At 35.1% G+C, this 11,219-nt stretch overlaps 1 non-coding gene across 1 annotated transcript; it reads left to right on the forward strand.

Moving 5' to 3' along the window:
• Positions 1-3,756: 3,756 nt before the first annotated feature.
• LOC116100151 lies at positions 3,757-3,888 on the forward strand. The gene has a single exon (XR_004122498.1). It is a non-coding gene; the product is annotated as a small nucleolar RNA SNORA17 (small nucleolar RNA).
• Positions 3,889-11,219: the final 7,331 nt, after the last annotated feature.

Here is an 11,219-nt window from a genome sequence, read left to right on the forward strand (position 1 = left end):
GGTGGAATAACACCAGTGCCACTTGCTTAGACAACAAATTGATAAAATAGATGATACATTTGAAATTATGACAGCCATTTTTCAGAATGTACAGCATGAAGATGTTCAAAGAACACCTAGCAAAATAGCTAGCATAAGAGATGAACAAAACATGTACTTGGAGATGAGGAGGTGTAGGCTTATATTTTTTCCAGCACCTACTTTATTTAGAGTTCTTAAATGCTTCAAATCCTCTTCTAACTTACTGACCAGAAGTAGAAGAGAAAAAAAGTTTAATATGAAAAGAGTGTTGTGGACCTGTTAAGAAGTAGTTCCTTGGGGGCAATATTGCCCTTTGTTGTAAGGATATCAGTAGTCCAGTTCGATAACAAACAACAAATATGAATCAAAAGAGGGGGCATAGCAAGGCTCCACCAAATTGTGACAAGTCAGCAGAAGCAGCTAAAATTAGCTGGAATTCCATGAGATGTTCATTGGTGCATTTTTCTCTAGTAAGTGAAGACCAAGATCAACAAAGTACAGTGACGTATTCCATGGGCTTGTGGGGGGTTCCAATTATATTCTTTCTAAACACATGTGCCCTCTCAAGTGTGTTTTCAGCAAAACATCACATGCTCTCACAGAAGACAGCTTCCAGAAAAATATTATGTGACATAACTGAGCTTTTAAACAAACCAGAAACTTCCCCTTCAGGGAGATGCCCGAGTCAGTAAAGTTTTTGACACATGAGCACAAGAACCTGAAGACCCAAGTCCTATATCCAGTGCCCTTGTTTTTTAAAAAGCCATTTTTTTTCATTTTGACCTCTTTTATCTATGCACACACTGTAACATATGAACACACTTGTGTACATCCAGTAACATATGTAGACAGAAACACATACAATGCCTATTGGTATATGAGTAAAGCCAGTGTAGAAAGAATATATTTTGTAGGGTATGTTGGTTTTGAAGAAAGAAAATTTGGAAAGATAAGCCTGAGGATTTTTAGTTCAACAGGAATGATACTAGGCATACCAGGATATGGACTGTGATAAAAATATAACATTTTAGATACATGAATTGTTACACTGAAGAAGGTAGTAAGAGATTTCATTGAGTTAATTCCATTAGAAACAAGTGAATATTCAAAAATAAATGTAAAAAGAATTGCATATAAATACTCTGGTCTATGTTGTGCTGTTTTCTGGAGTGATTTTAGAGTTAAATAGATGTGTATCACTACTCATCATTTAAGTCAACAAATGGCACATGGTAAGAGGTGGGTTATTTTTTAATGGACTGGGAAGTTGTAGATATGCAAGCAGAGGAATTTAGAAAGAGTCATGTGTTTCATATATGCCAGATGGAACTATCAGCTTTCAACTTAGAGTTAGTGTTAGATACTGATTCTTGTGTGTAGAAGTATTTAAAGATATGAGTATCATACAAGGAAACATGAGCATGCATTCTGTTATCACTAGTTTAGAAGGTCTAGGATCAATTCACCAGTAGCAATGAGGTACTGTACTTAGCAGCTACATTGCAATTACCCAATATTTTCTAAGAAGAAAAATATATTTTCTTGGATAAATGTCTAATATATGCACAGAAAACAGAAGAAGTGAATTGTAAATATCTCTTAATATGAGGGTATGTACAACTTAATCTAATGTGTACCATGAAGGAGACAGGAATTTACATAAGAGGCCTGAACAATAGAAACTGGAGTAAATAGATCAACAAAAAATAATTGATGTCCTTTTGTAATGCAAGGAACAACAAAAAAGTATATATAACACTTCAAACTGCTATAAATGTATTACTGAACTAGTCAGTGGTTGGAGAAGAGAAGTACCTACCACAGAAAAGGCCCAAATGGTTCACAAAGCTACTTAGCTCTTATGGGAACAGGCAGTGTTCTTTCCTGTTTTTCTGTTAATTAACTGCTTAATTATTAAATTGGGATTTGCTTTCCTAAAACACAATAAGGAATGAGTTGACTTTGTGGGTTCTAAAATAAAATGTGCTACTAAAGAAAGTTATTGAGTTAATATACACAATGTCATTTTATATGTAATTTAATATAGTTTAATATACCACCTTTTCTCTATTATCTTCACCTGCTAGAGCATTTTTAACATCTGTTTTAATCCATGTAAATGCATATGATGTATCCTAATATGGGAACACTTTACAAAGTACCCAGTGAGTATTCCTAAAATCTATGAAAGACATCAGAATCAAGGGATGTCTGAATCACTGAGCTTCCTAAGGAGACATGATAACTAACAGCGATTCGGTATTCTAAACTATATGTTAGAACAGAAAATGGCATTAGTTATGCTTAAGAAAAAACAATATATATTTGAGTTAATAATATATAATTTTATTGACTGGTGAATTTATAACATACTATGGAGAGGTGTGTACTTACTACTAAATTTAAAAGACTACTTGTAGATTAATAACAGCATGACACCCTCAGTATCCAAGACAAAACAATGACTTCAATGAATTTGACTTTTGTTTTATAACCCTATGAAGATGAGATCATGTCTGCTTCTTATGAATTTACCTTATTTAACTACAAAAAAACCGATCCTCTTTTATTTATATTGTTACAATGAGACAACTTCTTTTCTTATTTTACATAAGTAATTTTATATGATTTAAACCTATCTTGTAATACATTCTTTCCATATCTTTATATCTTGGTCACTGTGAGTAACCTAATAACAAAGATGCAGTTATTTCTACATCTCTAAGATAGTGATTTAAATTCCAAATATGGACCAGATGTAGAGTTTCTGGACTGCATGACACATCTTGATTTTTCAGAAATATCATTCTGTTTTCCAGCAAGCATATGACATGGTTCTTTCTCTTCAAGATCTTGCTAGCATTTATTTTCACATCATTTTTTGTTTGTTTGTTTATGTATACAACCAGTTGTACAAGATGCTGTCTCATTCTGGCATCTCTTTGCATTTTCTTGGTGATTAGTTGTACTGGTAATCATTTTATATGACTTTTGCCAGTTACATATTTTCTTTAGAAATAAAACACACATTCAAGAAGGTACTTTCTGTTTTTCTTCTTCTTTCAGCTTCTCTTCCTCCTGCTCCTCCTTCTCCTCCTGCTCCTTCTCTGATTCCTCCTGCTCCTATACCTTCTTCGTTCTGAGTAATTAAAAGACATGGCATTTAAGTGGAAAATATGCCACTGGTACATCCGTACTCTCACTGACTGATTCCAATTCACAGAACTTGTACAAAGAAATTGCTACACCTATCAAATTTCCATACTTAGTTTCAGAAACCTTCCCTTACAAGTGCTCCTTCTCCTAGCACTGCATTTTTGATGGTGCCATTTTAAATACAGGCCCATATACCTCTACTTAATATTCCAAGATATTGGTAACATTATTAGTGTTGTTTATCTTTTTATTATTGCTTAATTTCATACTGACCAAATTCAGGAGAAGTAAAAGCTATAGTACATAAAAACAAAAAAATATATAAGCAACTAAAATTTAAAGTGATACTTTTCCAAATTATTTATGGCTAGGGCCTACAAGAAAGGACCTTAGTAGACTATTCAAGCAAAACCACAGGAAATGAGCATGCATTGATTCTTGGGAATTACACAAAAATAGAAAAACATGGCAGTATTTTCTATGTGTAAAATACTTAAAAGTACTCTTCTATGCTATGAGACTGATTTATAACAAAGTATAAACATAGGTCATGCTTATATTTTTAAGATTAGAGAAATTCCTGCCCATAGAGGCATTGCAGGTATGGCTGCTATGTCACATGTGCATCTGTAGGTGGCAGAGAGGAGAGAGGCTATGTCTGCACTCAGTGTTCTGACCTGTGAACATCTGAATGATTAGTAGCCTAATACTTCCTGAACAAATCAAGCCTGAGACAACCACCAGGGAGCCTTGACAGAAAGCTAGCCTGAGATGTTTACCAGTCCAGTACAGCACAGACCCAGAGAGGCCCCTCCCAAGTCAGGGAGAGAGCTGGAGACAAGAGGAACTCTTCCTAGGACTAAGGACCAAGCAGGAGTGAGCCTGAGACAGAGGACCCCTGCATTTGGGGCACATGGGTGTGCCCAAGTGAGAGGAAGGAGTCCAAGATGACCACCAGTCTTGCTTCAAGGGTCTCAACAGGGAGCTAGTCTGAGATGAAATCCAGTCTGGTACTGCACAGATCTTGGGGGATCAGACCAAGCCAGAGATGACCCCTGCATGAGCACAGCACTCCTGAAAACATGCTAGGAACTCAGAGGCACTGGTGTTTTAATAATTTGAGTTTCAGTGATTACAAGAAACTATTTGGTCTAGATCTCACAATGATCTTTGATTTTTTATGTGAATATTTTTCAAGCTTCCCACCTGCACGTGTACCATATATATGTGCCCACAAAAGTAAGAAGATGGGCCAGGTTCCATGGAGCTGTAGGTTACAGATGGTTGTGTGCCACCCAATATGAGGGTTGTGATTTGAACTCAGGTCCTCTAGCAAACACCAGGTGCTCTGTTTTAGTTAGGGGTTAATTTCTGTGAAGAGACACCATGACCAAGGCAACTCTTAGAAGAACAGCATTTAATTGGGGCTGGCTTACAGGTTCAGAGGTTCAACCCGTTATGATCATGCAGGCCGACATGGTGCTGGAGATACCAAGAGTTCTACATCTTGACCCAAAGGCCACCAGGGAAACTCATTTGCAGGCTGCCAGGAAGAGGCTCTTTTCTGCATGCAGCCAGGGAGAGGTTACCTTTTCTACACTGAGTGGAGTTTTAGCATAGGATCACAAAGCCCACCCCCACAGTGACAAACTTCCTCCAACAAAGTCACACCTACTCCAACAAGGCCACACCTCCTAATAGTTGCCACTTCCCTCATGCCAAGTATATTTTACCCACCACAGTAACTCTTCTGAATTCTAAATCATCTAATATCCCTTTTAATTGATAATTAGTAAGTATAGTTCTTTATTCTTTTATTGAAAATAACTAATTTTCTCATAAAATACGTTCTGATTACAATATTCCCTCCCTCTATTCCTTCCATCTTGTCTCTCATCTGCTGCAGGAGGAAGCTTCTTTGGTGATGACTGAATAAAGCACTGATATGTAGTTATAACAGAACTATATTAGGAGTCCTTTTATTGAAATATTTTTAGACCAGTAGTGTTTGGTTTTACACTAGGTCTCTGAGCTCTCTAGTTTCTGGTTCTTGGTCACTCAAGTATTGTTGAGTATGGGTTCCATCTCCGAGAGTAAGCTCTAAGTCAAATTGGTTCGACGTTTGTTTGCTACTCCCACAAATTTAGTGCTACTATTGCCCTAGCATATCTTCATGCATGTAAGATTGTAGGTGAATTTGTGAATGGGTTGGTATTTGTAGCTCTCTTTTGGTAGCCTGCAGAGTACCTTCCTGAACTAAAGATATTAGAGTGTAGTGGTGAAGACTCCATGTAGGTAAAAGCTCTATGTCTCCATGTTTAATGAGTTATGTGGGTGTTGTCCTCAGCAATGAGGCACAGCTGTCAGTTTGTGGAAAGCAACTCATTGCCTTAGTAACCACCACGGTTGCTTTTTGGATTTCCATGAGACCACCTTGGCAAACAGCTCAATTGAATGCAATGCAGTTCTAGTGCAGGAAGATTCATTTAGTGACAAGAGATGGCGAGTTTTGACTCTGTATCTTTCATCATTAGATCTTATCTGGACTGCTTTCATATATTTTAGTGAGTTTCCCCTGCAGAAGGTTTCAACTACATCCCTTAAATGCTCCTCAATTCCAGACATCTCTTCCAGGATTTTATCCTTCAACCCTATCTCCTCCTCTCCACCTGAACCTTTTGTTAATAGTTCAAATTCAATTATCATCAGTTTTGTATGGTTTATAATTAACAGTAATGATTTTTATATCTTAAACGGATGACATTTTAGCAATGTAAAAATTACATAAATAATCAAGCTGGGGGGGTGGCGAATAAAAGCAACTACTGCATACACCTTACATTCCCAGTTCTGATATCCAAAATTCAGGGAAAAGCAGCATTTCCTCATGCATCTATAATTCTTGGTATGAGGAGATGGGGACTGAAAACAGGGATATACACAAAAGCTCCCAGTTTAACCAGCCAAGTCCTGACACTTGACATCTGACCTCCACATGCATGCTATGGTTCATATATGCTTGCAAGTATTAAGACACATATCACCTCCCTCTCCTAGGAATGTTGTACCCTGGAATTTCTTTTGTCACAACCATAACTCTTTATCCTTAAGATTCTATTTGTCAGAATGTGTTTGTTTGTTTGTTTTTGTAATCACAAAAAACAGAAATAAAACTATAGCAGTATTAAACCTTTCATATCTATAAGTTGTAAATCACAATGAAAACTCAAATATACCTCAAAATAAAACTTTTTCAGACACTGATTTACTTACTCTTGGGTGAGAGAGGTGTTTCTTGGCCTACCAGACTCAGCACCCCACAACTTTATTGCCGCTTTACATGTGATGTGAGAGTTACTCTTTGGAATAGTCATACATGAATACTAGTTGGTCATTCTCTTTTGATTTATTCCTTTCTCTTCCAGGAAGATGCATGCACAGTTTTCTCAGCTGACAGCTGATGTCATGGTACCTCAGGTGGCACTAACACAGCCTCCTGAATTTTAAATATTCTGAAATGTTTATCAGGTGAATAAAATACAAACATGAAATGTGATAAACAGCTTTACTCACAGAATTAACAATTATTTATTAAATATAATACCATGGGTTAAAACTAAATAAGTTACAGACAAAATTAGAGGTTTTTCTGTATCTCCTTTTGAAGAATGGGAAACACAACACATCTCAAATGAGTGAGAAGAGAATGAGTAGTTACTTTCTTTCAACTAGCACTGTGTGCTATGAAAATCATATACAGTACAAATTAATGTCTCCTTTTTGCAAGTTGCTTTAGGGCCTATACTACGAACTATGTGGCACATGACTGATGTTGACAATGACACAGAAACAGGATCCAAAATTATAATCACAAATGAATGATACTCTTCAAGGATAGACCACAAGTTTTTTAAGCAATATAAATGGCACCAAGAAGCCAAGAAAGGCCTGAAGAATATTTAGAACAATAGGCAAAGACCATGGATGAAGATACCAAGGGCATCAAAATTGTGGTAAATCTTGAGTTAAGAAAATGTTCTCCAAAGCCCAAGCTCCAGGCACATTTTGCTTGTTTATACCACATAAGCTATAACTAGAAGCCTGCTTGCATCACATTCCCAAAGATCTTAGGAACAGATGCCTAAATTAAAGGGCAAGGCTCAAGCCCAAGTCCTGGGCATAGTTTCAAGCTGTGATCTCAGCTCCTGTTCTACTTTGCAACATGCTCCAAAGACCAGACTTCTATCTGCTGATGTAGAGACAAAACTCCAATTACCCTGGGCTACTGTTTGCAGAAGTCTCATTATTTGTGGTTCTGCTTGAAAAAAATATATCTAAGATAGAAAAAGAGTCAAGCATCTTATAAGCATACATATACACACATGCAGACGCACATTATCTATCTATCTATCTATCTATCTATCTATCTATCTATCTATCTATCTATCTATCTATCAACTATCTAAGTAGGTAAGATGGACATAAAAGTATGCTTTATCTTATTAAACAGAAGGGGCATTTGCATATGTATATATTTTGTTTAAAAAGTTACAAATCTTGGACTTGAGCCTTGATATTGTTATCTTTAAAACATAATTATAGATATTGGTGTAGATTAAAGCATCAGTAAAGCTAACGTCAGCAGTGACAAATCCATTAGCTTCTAACATAAATCTAGTGAAAGCATCTCCCATAATTCTTCCTTGGGTAAGGTCATTTGGTTTAATTTGAAAGGTTGAAAGATTTAAAACAAACAAAAACCAAATTCAACCAAACAAAGTTTGAGACTATAACTTCTAGATATTCAAAATTGTATCCATTCCCTTTTAACCCCCAAAGTGAACATCTAATCACAGATCTTCTAGTAATATACTAGCTCAATAATTTCTACATTTGCCTCATTTCTTTTTTCCCTATTCAGTACCCAAAATGGCTTTTTGAAGACTTTTATTTTTCTACAATGTTATTTGCAGGATATTAATTATACAGTTAAATAATTAATAAATTTTTATTGCTTCTACTTGTTTTGTTTCCAGTTGCTATGAAAACACTCAGGCAAAAGCAGTTTAAGGGAGGAAAAGAGTACATTAACTCAGATTCTAGGTACAGCCCATCATGATGGGGAAGTCAACAGATCAGGAGCTAGAAAACCTTGGCTGTATTGTGTCTACAGCTGGATATAGTATATACCAAATTAGAACATCAGTTGACCCAAATATTACAGCATTTTATTCTACTGTATTATTGGTAACATTTTTTCATAGTACTTCTTTGTGCATTTGTTCTTCCTTCCAAATGTGGATATATACATGCACATATTTTTCCTATTAAAAGATAAAACCTTTCTTTTTCTTCTACTTCAAGCCTGCACACTCAACTAAGGTAGAGGGTTGACATGGGCTTGTCAAACATTAGATTGGCACATTAGTCACAGTGGGCACCTTTCTACCACAGCCTATGTATAGAACCCAATCTTCACTTTTGTACACACAAGGCTTCCACTTCCCATGGTCTCTTCACCTTCTTAAAAACACAGACCTGAAAATTTCATGTTCAATAATTAAGTTATCTCCTTTGCATGCCTGTACTGTTTTACTAATAGAAGTACTACTGATAAAATCAGAATCTCCTGTGGTTGGTGTATATGCACCATGCAGTGGGAAATTTTCTTGCAAGGCAATTGTATTTCTTTGTGTTCACATTTAAAGTTTATGGTGAATAATACATGTTTTCTTAAGATTTCTGCCTCAGTTTTAGTATCTATTACTGTGATAAAACACAGAAACAACCAGAGGAAAAAAAGATTTTGCTTACAGTTTACTGTCGATGATAAAAAGAAGTTAAGGCAGAAACTGGGCAGAGTATATGGATGAATACTACCTTCTGGTTTGTTTTCCATAGCCTGCTCACCTGCTTTCTCATATCACCCAGGACCACCTGTCCAGTTCTGGTGCTACATCCAGTTGGCTGGACCCTTCTCTGTCAATCATCAATAAAAACAAAATTGTCCTACAGACTGTCTTGCAGGTAACTTGATGCTATATGTGCGCATTTTCATAATTAAACTTCCTCCTCCTGAATAACTCTGTTCAATTCCCAGCATTCAAGTCAGGTGGCTCATAAAAGCCTGTAACTCCAGCTTCAGAGAGTCTGACACCTCTGGTCCCCATTGATGCTCAAATTTATGTGTGCATGCACACACACACACACACACACACACACACACACACAAATGTACGCATGCACATACACATAATTAAAAGTGAAATAAGTCTTTAAAAAAAACATATAGAATTGATGAAAAAACTAGTCAGGGACGTTGCCTAACATGTGAAAACGTTGAAGTTGAACAAATTTGAGGTATGTAATCCAACACCGTCATGTTTATTATAATCTTTATTTTTGGATTTTTGACATGCAGAAATTTCTAAACAACTAGTGAATAAAAATTATGTTCAGCCATCTACATGCTACAGAAATATGCATTCTTTTATGAAAACATTCTTACAAAAACCTCAGTGTAACTATTTTATGACATGAACATTAGTCTGTCAGAGAAAACAAATATGTATATTCAGAAACTATATACATGCTGTGTTAGAGTAGAATCTAGTATTTGCAGACTTGAGGATCTGTCAGATTCAAAGAAATCTGAATGAGAGGAATCAGAGGAAGGGTGAATAATTCAGAAACCTCTGATAATTCTGTCTCTGATCTCAACTTTAACACATTTTATGTCTTACTTTACAAAGTCAAGAATCATAAGAATACATTTTAATAATTAAGTAAACTGAGCAAAACTATATAGGTAATGAGAATAACTCCACTTTGAAATGAAATCAAGTGCCATCCAATGTTTTTAAGAAGGAAAAAGAGAAAGATAATAAATAAGTAATAGAACGAAATATAACAAATTCAAAATAAATTATATAAACACTCCAATTAAAAGAAATAACATATAAGTACTTTGAAATAAATGAATTTTAAAAATAATGGAAAGTATTAGATTAAAGTGGCACTTTTAAAACATAAGAATTCTTTGGAACAGAATATATTGAATTTTTAAAGTTGCAGTACAAATGACATATACAAAATACTTACTCAAAAAAGAGTTCTTGATGCATATAGACTCATCAATACTACTACAGAATAAAACAGGAAAAACAGATAGACCTTTTAGGAGTATCAGTTTCATGTTCATGAGTCATCTATCGAAATAAAAATATGAAAGGAAACATATATAAAAGTTATAGTTAACCAGTTCAGGAAACTGACTTTCATATAAGTACATACAAAATAAAGTACATCAATTTGATTATACATGCTTAGAATTTCTGTACTCAAATTCATGAAATTATACACAAATATACAAATATGTCTGAAATAAAATATATCTATGCAACAAAATATCAAAAAGTAGAAAAAGCAGAATGTAGATAATTATAATGAAGAGTACAATTCAGTTTTTAAATAAAAACTAAAATGACTGAAACCTAAATGTAAGTATACAAATTTAGTAAAAAAACAGAGGTTCAGTGTTTTATGCTAATTTGTTGATTATAAAATAGTAAGGAGTAAAAAACTAAGCATAATTTTGATATTAGATTACCCTCTGTTGATATTTTATTGGTCTACCTATCATTTATGAAGAAATACAATATTCTGAAGACAAAATTGAGCTTTGTATGTTTTCCTTGAAGTTTGTGTAGCCAACAGGAAAATACATTGTGTGTTTAAGACTAAGACTTGATGTTGCTGCTTCCATGGAAGCTGGCAGCGTAGAGTTGGCATCAGAAATGTAACCCTCGTAACTGTGCATACTTTATGTCAGTTAGATTGTTGAAGAAGTTTTAAACCTGCACATTCTGGGCTTCCAGATTTCATAATATCTATTCACTTAAGAAAGTTCTGTCCTCTTATGTTTGCTCAATCTTCTAAAAGCTTGAATTAGTAAAGGGAATCTGGACAATTATCTGGCCTACGATTTTGGTATATATTTTCATGCATACTACATCATTTAGTGAATTTGCAGAAATAAGGAT

The sequence above is a fragment of the Mastomys coucha genome, unplaced genomic scaffold, assembly GCF_008632895.1.
Source record: "Mastomys coucha isolate ucsf_1 unplaced genomic scaffold, UCSF_Mcou_1 pScaffold20, whole genome shotgun sequence".
Lineage (NCBI taxonomy): Eukaryota > Metazoa > Chordata > Mammalia > Rodentia > Muridae > Mastomys > Mastomys coucha.